A 14,536-nucleotide genomic window follows, 5' to 3' on the forward strand; every position below is an offset into this window, starting at 1 on the left:
GAGGGGTTCTAAAAATAAGTGTTTTTACACCAAGAATTCAAATCTGTTATTTTTGCAATTGCACATTTAGTTCATATGAGAAAGCCACACCTGATCATACACCCCACAAATGCTGTTAAGTTTATCTTCTCAAAATTACATCTTGTGCAGTGGTGGGATTCTTTTTTTTTTTACTACTGGTTCTGTGGGCGTGGCTTGGTAGGCGTGGCAGGGGAAGGATACTGCAAAATCCCCATTTCCTTCACAGCCGGTATGAACATTTGTAGAATCTCCTCCAATAACCACGGGGATGCTGCAACCATCATAAGTGTGAAAAATAGTCATAAGTCACTTTTTTCAGTGCTATTGTAACTTTGAACAGTCACTAAATGAACTGTTGTAAGTCGAGGACTACCTGTACTTTTAGACTTGCAAGATTCTGTTTATGTAGCCTTACATTAACTACCTAGGGAAACTGATACATGTGAACCATAGGACTTGCCATAAGTCTGACCATCAGGGATGGCTAACCTTTTTGTTGTTGGGTACCAAAAATGCAAGAGTACGCGCCCAATAACGCGGGTGCATGCCGGCACCCATCATGCAAAGCACGATCCCACATTTGCATGACAACCCCCCCTTCCCCTCCCATGCATGCTGCACTGCTCGCTTCCAAACTGACCTTGGTATTTCTTTGGGAGTGGGGGCAGAAGAGTCCGTTTTCACCCTCCCCAGGCTTCAGGAAAGCCTCTGGAGCCAGGGGTGGATGAAAAACTTCGGTAGGCTCATTGAGCCCATTTTTCGCCCTCCCCAGGCTCCGGAGGCTTTCCCCCCGGACCACCCGAAAATCAGCTGGCTGGCAAAAAATTTCACTGGAGCTGATAGCTTGCCTGCGGGAAGATATGGCTCCATGTGCCACCTGTGGCACACGTGTCATAGGTTCGCCATCAGGCTTCTAGATCTAATGAGATGTTTGGCATCATTGAACAAGGCAGTCCTGCAGAGAACTAGGCCATTAGCTTTGAAAGGCCTTAAACATTAACCAATAATGTATTTATTCTGTAAATAAATTTAATATGGCTTTACATTTTTTGAATGAAAAGATTCACAGTCCCATCCTAGATATAAGCCTTCTGCAACTTGCCATTCTCGAAATGTGGCACTTCCCAGCCAGAATGGTGAAAATGTTTATTATCTAGCCCAGGGGTGTCCAAACTTGGGAACTTTAAGACTTGTGGACTTTAACTCCCAGAATTCCCCAGCCAGGCTGGCTGGGGAATTCTGGGAGTTAAAGTCCACAAGTCTTAAAGTTCCCAAGTTTGGACACCCCTGATCTATCCATTTGAACCACTGAGGTCTGAAAAGATCTGGAGAATGTTCTGCTAAAGAAATTTGGAATAGGCATTTATTGAGAAGTGAACCCTGCTGTTTATTTATTTTTTTATTTGTATTCCACCTTTATCATATTTACAAATAACTCAAAGATGGCGAACATATCCAACATACTTTCCTTCTCCTATTTTTCCCACAACCACCACCCTGTGAGGTGAGTTGGGCTGAGAGAGAATGACTGGCCCAAAATTGCCCACCTGGTTTTCATGGCTGAGGCAGGACTAGAACTCACAGTCTCTCATTTTCTAGCCTGGTGCCTTAATCACTAGATCAGACTGGCTCCCTAGTTGCTCGGAAAGTGCTTTCTAATAATTGGTTTAAGGACATTCCAGAGACATCTTTCATTGTTCCATTATTAAATATTATGAGGAACTCAGATATGGCTCAACTATACAGCGTTAAATATTGCATGAACCTTATTTATATTGTCCTGATATGCTTCCCTTCCTGAGAAGCATTCAATGTACCCTTCTGCTTATTATCTCTGGAAGACAGTCCGTGTGAGGAATATTAGGTTAAAAAACAGCGAATGACCCAAAGCTCCTAGTCACTGAAGGATGGTTTGCCCTGCTACAGGGAATCTTAATAATACCATCAAAGTATTGCAAGATATTACAATATTGCAATACTAGATTGTATTGCAATACAATACAATCCATATAAGAGAATGTCTTAGTATACGTAAGAACAGTGGTGGGATTCAAAAACTTTTACCAGTTCTGTGGGAGTGGCTTTGTGGGCGTGGTGTGGCTTTGTGGACATGGCTTTGTGGGCGTGGCAGGGGAATGATACTTCAAAATCCCTATTCCCTCCCCATTCCTGGGGGAAGGTTACTGCAAAATCCCCATTCCCTCCCCACCCCACTAACCTGCTTTCCAGCTCTGTTCTCCTGTTCAGGGCAACAAAAGAAGATCAGCTGGGAGGCAGCGGGGGCGGGGCCAGCCTATTTGACGGTTCTCCAAACTACTCAAAATTTCTGCTACCGGTTCTTCAGAACCTGTCAGAACTGTCTGAGTACCACAGAACCCAGACTCTGAAATGGAGGAAGAAAATCAAGAAAATCTTGATGCATTGAATTGTCTTTTCATACTACATGTTTCCCTTTAAAGAGGCAAACAGTTCCAATGAAAACTTGGATCCAATACTATATTCTTGGGTGAAAAGACCTGCCATTTCTTATTGCTGGTTGGTTAGGTTGGGGGTGAAGGGAGTTGACCCCAATGGAATCTCAAGAGCTCCAAGCTGCCTCTTTCAACAGCAGAGATCTCTGAGGGGGGTGGGGAGATTAAGTGGTTGCACGAACAATGGAAGTGCGTGAGAAAAAAGAAGGGAAAAATCAGCAGATTTCTATTCCTCTTTCTGAAACGGATCCAAGTAAATTATCAAGTAAAGCTACTGTCCGATTTACCCTCTTGTGAAGGTCTTCAGGAAGATTTCTCCCTACATGACAGACTTCTTTTCTTTAATCCTGAATTTCCTTTCTTTCTCCAAATAATATAAGCCTACCTCAACACAATGCCCTCAAAATCTCATATATTAAGATTGAGTTTGTACATTTTACTATGACATGGTTTGCTTGAAGATGGCTTGTTGACCCCCCCCCCATGTATTAGTTTCATAAGTAAGCAACTAGCTAAACTAACTTAACTAAATCTTATACAATACAATACAATAGTAGAGTTGGAAGGGACCTTGGAGGTCTTCTAGTCCAACCCCCTGCCTAGGCAGGAAACCCTATACCATTTCAGGCAAATGGCTATCCAACATCTTCTTAAAGACTTCCAGTGTTGGGGCATTCACAACTTCTGGAGGCAAGCTGTTCCACTGATTAATTGTTCTAACTGTCAAGAAATTTCTCCTCAGTTCTAAGTTGCTTCTCTCCTTGATTAGTTTCCACCCATTGCTTCTTGTTCTACCCTCAGGTGCCTTGGAAAATAGTTTGACTCCCTCTTCTTTGTGGCAACCCCTGAGATATTGGAACACTGCTATCATGTCTCCCCTAGTCCTTCTTTCTCTTAAGCTAAACATACCCAGTTCCTGCAACCGTTCTTCATATTTTTAGTCTCCAGTCCCCTAATCATCTTTGTTGCTCTTCTCTGCACTCTTTCTAGAGTCTCCACATCTTTTTTACATCGTGGCGACCAGAACTGAATGCAGTATTCCAAGTGTGGCCTTACCAAGGCATTATAAAGTGGTATTAACACTTCACGTGATCTTGATTCTATCCCTCTGTTGATCTTAAGCAGCTACTTTCTCATCATACTTTGGGATGTTGTGTGGATCAGATCCCACCAGGGGGATTTAGAGAAAAGTCACATTAAAACAAGAAACAATAAAGTTGGCCAAACTTGCAGAGGCAAAAGGGGAGCATTGCTAAAATCTGTGCTTGGGAAACCCTTTTGCAAAGCAGCTAATGCCTTCCCAGGCAAGCAGGAAGTGACTTTTGAAAGCATTCTTGCTTTGCCTGTGCAAAGGCCCATTGAGCTTGAGCAGAGCCACAAAACTGGAGAACTCTGTGAGAGATGCTTAAAAGGTCGATGATGAAAAGTAGTAGCCTATTTATTACTTCCCTAATTGTGTCCCCAATACACCAGGGTTTTTTGCAGTGTTTGTCAGTTATTCCCCCCCCCCCCCCATGTGACTTTCTCTTCCCTTCCTTTCCTAGAAACCGAGGACTATGACTCAGACTGAGCTCCAGAGGACTCTACTGCTGCTTAGGGAGTGCTGATGAAGAGGAGGCAAAGAACCTCGGAGAACGGGCTGTTTTTTGCTTGTTTTTGGCCCCCCAGCCCTCAGGAGCATTCTACAAGTCTCCCAAAGCCTATGCATGCCCTGTTTTTGGGGGGGGAAATGGGCCCGTTTTCGTGAAAAACGGGCCATTTTTTGCTCATTTTTGCTACCCCAGCCCCCAGGAGCACTTTGTAGGCCTCCCAAACTCTCTGCATGCCCCATTTTTCACAAAAAATGGGGCATGCAGAGGATTTGGGAGACTTGCAGAATGCAAAAACTTTTTAAAAAAATTAGCTCTTCAAAATCTTGGTGCGTCTTATATTCTGAAAAATATGGTAATTTATGCCATCAAACATATCCTTTGGTTTGTTTTCTCCTAAACATATGCTTCTTGCTTAAATACCGGTAATGTAGAACTGTTTGAACATAGGAAATGATAACTAATCTTTGAAGTTACCTCCAGGGGTGGGTTGCTGCCTGTTCGCAGCGCACGCTGCGCCAGATGCGCCCTGCGCATGTGTGCACCGTTCAATGTAAATTGTTCTGCGCGCATATGCAGAACAATTTACAGTGAACTGCACACATGCAGTCACTAAAATTCAAAATAGCAGCACCCAAGTGGCACCGAGGAAACTGGTTTGGGGGCGTGTGTGTGTCAGGCCTGGGTCGCTGTCGGTTCTGCGACCCAGGCCTGAATTCCACTACCAATTCAGCCAAACCGGGGTGAACTGGCAGCAAGCCACCTCTGGTTACCTTTGGTTTCCAGACTTTCTCCACAGGAAAGAAGGAAGGAAGTTTAGTTGACAGACACTGGAATCCAGAGGTTAATTTCCTCATCTGCAATCTACTCTAAACAAGCTGACAGTACAGATAGGGGCTTAGTTTGTCTATAAGCCAGTCTAGAGAAATACTGAATCACTGCCATTCATTTGGGTGCTTCGAATCTCCCCCAGACATTCTTGGAGGCTGCCTTCTTTATTACTTAAGCTATAAACCAAAAGATTGCCCAGAGGATTGATTACAGTGTAGAATAGTGGTTCTCAACCTGTGGGTCGGGACCCCTTTGGGGGTCGAACGACCCTTTCACATGGGTCGCCTAAGACCATCGGAAAACACATATTTTCGATGGTCTTAGGAAGTGAGACACCAATTTTATGGTTGGGGGTCATCACAACATGAGGAGCTGTATTAAAGGGTCGCGGCATTGGGAAGGTTGAGAACCACTGGTGTAGAACAAAGCATTTGCCTTGTCCCAATTTGGAGTGTGATGAGAGTTGGGTGTGGAGTATATGATGAGCATGGAGCCATAGAACAGGGAGACAGAAACCAGATGAGCAAGTGGAAAAAGCTTTGCGTATCCCTGAAGCCAAACAGATGCAAATTATGACTGCAACAATACCAATGTAGGATTTCACAATGGCAGCAGAGGCTGCCAGCAAATTGGAACTAATGACAATATTCAGGATGAGTTCATGAACTCTTGTGTCATCACTGGTCATCTTCACAAGCATGACACATGACAAAAGTAGTGATTGATGATATTACTACCACAGAAGCATAAGTATATGGTGTTACTGCTGTGTGCAATAGCATTGGCAAAACACAATAGGGTCCTATCACCAGCTGGAGACAAGAGTTCTTTGGGCATGGCAATGGCATAAAGGAATGGGTTGCAGATGGCTACAAAGTGGTCATAGGCACTGAAGGCCAATAGGAAGCATGGACTCCAGCCCATTCTAGCAATGCAGAAAAACTGGGCTGTGTAACCACAAGGGACATGAGGTTGTGCTCAGATACACTATCATATAAAATCTGAGGAGTGTAGACCTCCTCATATCCAGGAAGGAAAGTCTGTCCACAAGAAAGTACATGGGTGTGTGCAAATGGGTGTCTAGGCAGATCAGGGCTATGAGGTCCAAGTCCTAAATTAATGTTAGGATGTAGATGATCAAGAACAGCACAAAGAAGATTATGTGTAGAGGTGGGTTCATTGTAACTCCATCCAAGGCAAAATCAGTAACCAATTTCCAATTGTCTTCATCTTCCATCATTTTCATAAACATGACGTGTTTAGGAAGAAAAAAAAATAGGAGTGTTACAGTTTGGCCCTTGCTATGATTTTAAAAGATGTTTTGAAAATACTGTGTCATATTTGATATGCTGTTGCTAATTTTGCTCCCAACTGGTTTTGCTTCTGGTTTTTGAACATTCTGTGAATTTTTCTTGGATATATGTTTTATATGAAAAGAGTAACATTAGCACTTCCTTGTATTAAGTGCTTTGGAATCTATTGTGTTTTGAAAACCCTTTCCGAAAGCAGATTTCAGCATATGAAAATCAGTCAATCAAATCAATCTTGTTGAGGGTCAGAGGGTATATAAGTTTAATACATAATAATTTTGTCAACTAGGAGAAGGCCTTCCCCAGTGATTCATTATTACCCTTATTTCTTATCATTGCTATGATCCCACTTCCAATGTTTTGAAGAAAACAGATTTCTACTATCAAATAGCAAAACGGCTAATTAGATATCACACTTGCTTTATAGGGATGAATTGAATCTTTATGGAAAATCAGAAATAAAAACCCAGTCATTGACAAACACTATTAATTTTTTTTAGCACAGATATAGCAATGGAATTTGACCTAAAGAAATATGCTATAGTACAGCAGCCCCCAACACGGACTGGTTCCGTTGACTGGAAGCGGCATGGCTTTATTTGCTACCTGTTTCCTGCAGATGGGGCTTTGCTTGTTTGTGCGGCCCGGTTTCTGGCATGCCATGGACTGGTCCAGGTCAACGGAATGAGGGTTGTGGACCTCACTGTAGTAGCAATAAACATTTAATTAAACATTTCAAAAAAGGACTCTGAAAAGCTTTCCCTGTTCCTTTCTCAGGCTAGACCTGGTCATTGTATTGTCTCTAACATTCTAATTTCCTTTTCACTGATGAGATTGATTCCTGCTTTCTTTGAATGGAAGCAGGAAGTAATCAATCCCATTGTGTATGACCCAATGTTGGGTGTGTGTGTGTGTATGTGTGTGAAATCAGAAGTCAGAAAAGTGAAACACTTCTGATCACCTTGGAACTTCTTCTCACAGGAGATGGGAATGAACAAGTGTCCACCTGCCTCCAACAGCCTCAACAATCAGAGGTGAGAAGGACCATGTAACAAATTGATCTAGTCCTAGTTGTAAGAATAATAGAAGCTTAGGCAATATCTCCATAATTTTTCTCCAGAGACATCAAATTTACCTGAATGAAGGAAACTTACCTTTCCTACTAAGTATGTTTGGACCAGCCAATATATCAGCCTATATGGGAATTTAATGTTTTCCTCAGTAAGATGACAACATCATTCCCTCAAATGAGGCAATCTAAATTCCCTGTGAAACCATTTAGATTAAACTGTTTGTTTTGATAATCCGAAATAGTAATATTACTATCATGCCAGAAGTTTTTTTCTAATTCCCAGAAAGGGAGACTCAACAGAATAAAAGAGGGGGAAAAACACTGGTCCCTAGGGTTTACCCTGAGTTCTCTGAGTAAACCTTTCTACCTTTGAGGGCACTTAGTGTTCAACTACAATCACTTGTTTCAAGGACCTCTCTGGAAACAAAAAAACCTCTGAAAGGTGGACTTAATAATAAGTTGAGTAATGAACACAACATAGAAAATGTGTATGTTTAAGATTTATCTAACAGAGGATACGAAATGTTTTTAGCAGAGGTCTCATTATCTATATTTTGAGCAGCATTTCCAAACAGCCCAATCAAGATGGTGTCCAACATTAATCTAATATAGTATCTCTAAATAATTATACAACAACAGAACCCTTAAAATAGCAATAAGTATAATATGACAGGAAGAAGTATTTAAGATGTAATTTAAAACTGCTAAAACAATTTAAAACTCAAAATTAAAAATAAATTGTGCCCACTCTTGTGAGGGAAGATCTCTTCCCAAAGACACCATTGGGAGCTGCAGGACAGCAAGGGCTCTATTTTTTTCTTCATTTTACAGAGATATTTTCCAGAAATAAGCTAGCAAGCAGTTGTGATAGGAGCAGTTCCTTGGCTGTTGACTTCATTGTCTCTACCTACAGGATGCCTTTTCATTGGTGCAAAAGGTTAAGAGCATTAAATTGCTACTAGAGTCTTGCCTAGCTTCCTCTTTGACCATGATTTCCCCTCTTGAATCAGATTTGACTCATATTGCACAAACAAATCCCTGTAATCTTCTAGACAACGTTCTCAGAAATAGCTTTTCATTTTTTATAGTTCCCAAAGTATTCCCAATTTTCCTGTTTATACTTCATCTGCATACTGATTAACTCCTTCATTTAAAAATATCCATGATATGGAAATGATTTGGAAAGAAGGATTAGAAAATTTTGTTATTGAATATTATGGATGTTTAGCTAGAATAGGATATAAAGATTCAGTGTTATTGGGGGATTTTAGAAATAGTAAATGAGATGTGGTTATGTACTAAATTTTGGTATATTTTATGATGAAGGACGTTTAAACAATTATAGTCAAATGAAAATGGAGGTATGATGATGATAATAATAATAATAATAATAATAATAATAATAATAATAATAATAATAATAATAATAATAATAATAATAATAATAATAATAAATTTGAATTTATTAGCCGCTCCCTTTCCAGACAGGACTCGGGGCGGCGTACAATGGAGCATATAAAACACAAAACATATGTGCAAACACATAAACATACACATATACAAAGACATACATGCATGGAGGAGGTAACAAATTATATCACATTAGACAGTTAAAAATCACCATTAAAATACCCCAATTGTCAAACACAATTTAAAATTTAAAAAATTTAAAAGAACTGTCAGGAGGAGTAAGAAAAATTTACGGTTGAGCCAGGCCAGATAATTGAAAGAGGTGGGTCTTCAGCTGTACACGGAAGGAGCGGAGATCGGAAGTAATCCTGATGTCACGGGGGAGGTCATTCCACAGGGCTGGGCCCATCACAGAGAAGGCTCTGCTCCTGGGTGTCGCCCCCCGACACTGTTTAGCGGACGGCACCCGGAGAAGTCCCTCTCTGTGTGAGCGGATTGGTCGTAGGGATGTATGGGGCAGGATGCGATCCTGCATGTAACTAGGTCCTGTGCCATGAAGCGCTTTAAAGATCATAATCAAAACCTTGAAACGCACTCGGTAGACTACAGGAAGCCAGTGCAGCTCGCGCAGGAGAGGTGTTACAGGGGAGTATCTAGTCCTCCCCATAATCACCCGCGCGGCCGCGTTCTGGACCAACTGCAGTCTCCGAGTGCATCTCAAGGGAAGCCCCATGTAGAGAGCATTGCAGTAGTCCAGGCGAGACGTCACTAGCGCATGGGTGACTGTGCGTAGGGCATCCCGGTCCAATAAGGGGCGCAATTGGCGCATCAGGCGAACCTGATGGAATGCCCCCCTTGCCACGGCTGTTACATGGTCATCCATGGACAGCCGGGCATCTAGGAGGACGCCCAAATTGCGCACCCGTTCCATGGGGGCCAGTTGCACGCCCCCAATGGCCAGAGATGGAAGCAACTGGTTGAACCGGGAGGCCGGAAGCCACAGCCACTCCGTCTTGGAAGGGTTGAGTTTTAGTCGGTTGCCATCCATCCAGACCCGTACGGCCTCCAAACACCGGGACATCATTTCAACGGCCTCATTGGGGTGGTTCGGGGTGGAAATGTATAGCTGAGTATCATCAGCATACAGATGATATCCCACCCCAAAACCACGGATGATCTCGCCCAGCGGTTTCATGTATGTGTTGAACAGGAGAGGCGAGAGCACCGACCCCTGTGGCACCCCACATGTGAGTGGCCTCCGGGTCTATTTCTGCTCCCCTGCCAACACACGTTGCGTCCAGTCAGAGAGGTAGGAGCCAAACCACCGTAAAACGGTGCCCCTGACTCCCAACCCCTCTAGCCGGTGCAACAGGATACCATGGTCGATGGTATCGAACGCCGCCGAGAGGTCTAATAGGACCAGGATAGAGGAACAGCCCCTATCTCTGGCCCTCCAGAGATCATCAACCAATGCGACCAAGGCCGTCTCCGTGCTGTGCCCGGGTCGGAAGCCGGACTGGCGCGGGTCTAGATAATCATTCTCCTCCAGGTGACGTGGGAACTGTTGTGCTACCACACTCTCTACAACCTTCGCTAAGAAAGGAAGGTTGGAGACTGGACGATAATTGACTAGATCCGTTGGGTCCAGGGAAGGCTTCTTGAGCAGGGGCCTCACCACCGCCTCCTTCAAGGCGGCCGGTAGAAACCCCTCACCCAACGAAGCGTTCACTAGGCCCAGGAGCCAGTCGCGCGTAACCTCCCAGGATGCCAGTACAAGCCAGGAGGGACACGGGTCCAATAAACATGTGGTAGGTCGCAGACGTCCACGTAACCTGTCCAAATCCTCGATGGCAACCGCGTCAAACTCCTCCCAAAGCGGTCCCTCAAGACTCGCCATGGGCGTCTCAACTGGACTACTGAAAGGGGCCCATCCCATCCGGATTTGAGCGACTTTGTCCTGTAGATATTTCCCAAACTCCTCTGCTCTGCCCTGTAAAGGGGCTTCCCGCGGTCTCTCAAACAAGAGGGAGCGAGTCACCCGAAACAGGGCGGCAGGGCGGTTATCTGCGGACGCAATAAGAGCGGCGCAATATTGACGTTTGGCCGCTCTTAATGCCACAAGGTACGTCCTCAAGTAGGCTCGTGCCTGTGCTCGGTCAAATTCGGAACAGGAGGATCTCCAACGACTCTCTAGGCGTCTCTTGTGGCGTTTCATCACCCTTAGCTCCTCGGTGAACCAAGGGGCCAGGGTGGTTCATCGCCGCAGGAGAGGCCGCAAAGGCGCCACCCGGTCTAGGGCCCCGGTAGTCGCACTATTCCATGCGTCTACCAGGTCCTCCACTCGGGGGCGGGTCAGGTCCACAGGAGGTGGCCCAAGCTCCGTCTGGAACCTATCTGGTTCCATCAGGCGCTTGGGGCGGAACCATCTAATATCTTCCGGTTCCGCCTCCCCGCAGCGGGGGGTAGCACCGGGGAAGTCAAGCCGGAGAAGTGAGTGATCTGACCATGACAGGGGAATAATAGTTGGATCCCCTATTCCCAGATCACTCGTCCACTGGCCAGAGACGAAGACAAGGTCCAGCGTGTGGCCTCCCTCGTGAGTAGGGCCCTGAATTAACTGGGTCAGGTCCATGGCTGTCATGGAAGCCATGAACTCCCGAACCCCCTCAGACACTTCTCCCATCGACGGCAGATTAAAATCCCCCATCACTAAAAGTTTGGGGGTCTCAACCGCCACCGATGAGATCAGCTTGAGGAGTTCAGGCAGGGCCGCTGATGTATAGCGAGGAGCCAGGTATTCTATCAGCAGGCCCAACTGCCTCCCTGGGCCCCATCTCACGACAAGGGACTCACACCCGGATGTCTGTGGCACGGTGAACTCTCTCGGCTCCAAGTCTTCCCGAATAATCACTGCTACCCCACCGCCCCTTCCCTGGGCCCGAGGCTGGTGAAATGCTCGATAACCTGGCGGGCACATTTCCACGAGGGGTAAGCCTCCCTCGTGGCCCAACCAGGTCTCGGTTATTCCTGCGAGGTCCGGCTCCCCCTCCAAAATTAGATCGTGGATGAGGGGGGCCTTATTAACAACGGACCTCGCGTTGCATAACAGCAGTCTCAGGCCTTGGGTCTGTAGATCCGGACCACCTAGTATGCAGGGGTTGGTACAAACGACCGGGAATGACCAAAAACCCCGGTCTCCCAACCGACTACGCGATCTTGATCTGTCCTCGCACCTGCCCCTCCCCACGACCGTTGGTATCAAAGAGCCCTGCACAGGAATGCTATCTTCCCTCTCCTCCCCCACTCCGCTCCCTCCTCCTTCGACCACACCTAGGTGCCTGGCTCTCTCATCCCTCCTGACCTGTTCCCCCCCCATCCCTGTAACCCCTTACAATTTTTAAAAAACAATTAATTAAAAAACCCCTCAACGTGCGCTTCTTCCACCTCTCTGGGTTAATGAACCCGTCCTCGAGGTGGGCCCTCGAAAGGGCAGGAGGCCATAACTGCGAGAGGGGGGACTCTCGTAGCTGTAGCAGGTCTAGCAGGTTTCTGATGGAAATATGTATAAATATTTGAGTTAAAATACTTGAGTTAATATGAATTATATTTGATGACTGTGGAAGAGATGCACGAAAGTCTTTTGTAACCAACTGATACACTTTCTACAGTATGCAGAAAAAGAAGATTTTATGTGTTGTGTTTGTTTTGAAAACAAAAAAATAAAAATAAAAATTTTATTAAAAAAATATCCATGATGTTCCAAGATTATTCTGGACCATCCAAACTAATGACCAAGCAGGAGATGCAGGAAACCTATCCCAGCAGATCTTTTCTCATGCAAAAATCAAGGATTCTCATTAGGGGCACCTATAACAGTTTGTGTTGGGGTCTATTTGATTTCTGCTTCAACAAAAGGAATCAATAAATCAAGTTAGCTACAATTAATTTAGGTGTACTGCAGTCACCATACTCTGTCAAGTATTTGCTAACAAGATAGATGCTTTGAAATTGTTATTGTTATACCGTTGTCTTTTGCTTTTAGTTATTATAAGTACATTCAAAAATATCAAAGACTTTGCTGTTCCAATAACAGAGATGGGCATATCACCCAAAGAATTTTCAAAATTTTACTTTATTGATACTACATGTGTTGACTGAGAGACAGAGCAAGGAATAAAACCAACATTGTCCTTCTTCTTACATTACCTGTTAGTATTTATTTTTTGTTCTAGGAAGCCATGGTGACGGATGTGGAAGTCTCCCCTCATTTTATCCCTACAACAAGCACCCCAAATAATAGGTTAGATTGAGATTGACTGGATCCAAGTCACACAGGGAGTTATATAATGTTAGGTTTCCTGTGTCCCTTGCACATCTTTAATATTTCCACCACTGTGCCTCATAGGTCAGCATTCCCAGGAACAGTGAAAGGTGCCCATCTAAATCAATGGAAAAATCAATGATTTCATTTGTTGGGATTAGTCATCTATTTATATATTCCCCAAATAAAATTAAAGGTAAATGATCACCTTGCACATATGTGCTAGTTGTTCCCAACTCTAGGGGGTGGTGCTCATCTCCATTTCAAAGTTGAAGAGCCTATGCTGTCCAAAGATGTCTCTGTGGTCATGTGGCCAGAATGACTAAATGCTGAAGGTGCACGGAACACTGTTACCTTCCCACCAAAGATGGTTCCTATTTTTCTACTTGCATTTTTATATGCTTTCAAACTGCTAGGTTGGCAGAAGGTGGGAAAAGTAACAGGAGCTCACTTACGCTCACTTAGTGTTTATGCAGCACTAGGGATTCAAATTGCCAAATTGCTGACCTTTCTGATTGACAAGGTCAGCATCTTAGCTACTGAGCCACCACTTCCCTTATTCCCCAGATAGGTTCAAGAAAAAAGGACAAAGTTCTTCTGGTTGCTCGTTGGCTATAAACTAGTTTAAAAATAATTCATGCAATGCAAATTTCAGAACAAATCCATTCCTTCATTTTCATAATTTGAGGCCATAGATTCTTGGATTCTTCCTCTTTAAGTTGTCTTTTCCTCACAAGCATTATGCATCTTTTACTTGTTGGTCCCTTTCCACCTGAGTTTATATATTTAAATAATATTTAAATATGCCACTCACAAATAATTTCAGTTGGTGTGGCTTATAAGCCTTGTAAAATGAATGAAAGGAATGGATGGATGGTCGATTAGTACCGTAAGTAAGATACCATATTGGGGAGAAAATGGCTTGACACAATTTTGTGCTATGTCTGGTATTAAAGATGCAATTCAGGCACAGGAGGCTTTCTTTTATCTTTCACCAGAAGGGAAAAGGAAACTCATGGCATCTTTTTTCCTCCCAGTGAAGCTGATAAAAGTCATTGCAGAAAAATGGAACAATTGTCACCCTCTGCTGCTGCACAGGTGTCTCCCTCTTATCTTCCAGTGAAGACCACTAGATTATAGATCTTTCTGTCTTTGCAGGGACATGTGTGTATCTTTGTAGGTAATGAGAAAACTATCTGGATATACATATGTTTGGGCATAAAGATCTATCTCAAAACTCCCCAACTTTACCTACTCAGAATTAGCGCCATCTTCTTCAGTATATCCTTCATGTGTTTAAAGATGCTATCAGTTTTCTTTTGGTATCTCATATTCTCCAGGCAAATATGTCCAACTTTTTCCAACATTTCCTCTTAAGTCCAGTTTTGAAAACTTTCTAAGCAATGATGCCCAGCAATAGACATCATTGGTCTTTGTAGTGAAGTTTGATCTAAACAGAGTAGCATTGTGTCTACACTGGCTATTGATTCACTTATTTATGCTGTCCTTTC

Source organism: Natrix helvetica (genome assembly GCF_964273705.1).
Source record: "Natrix helvetica genome assembly, chromosome: 1".
Classification (NCBI taxonomy): domain Eukaryota; kingdom Metazoa; phylum Chordata; class Lepidosauria; order Squamata; family Natricidae; genus Natrix; species Natrix helvetica.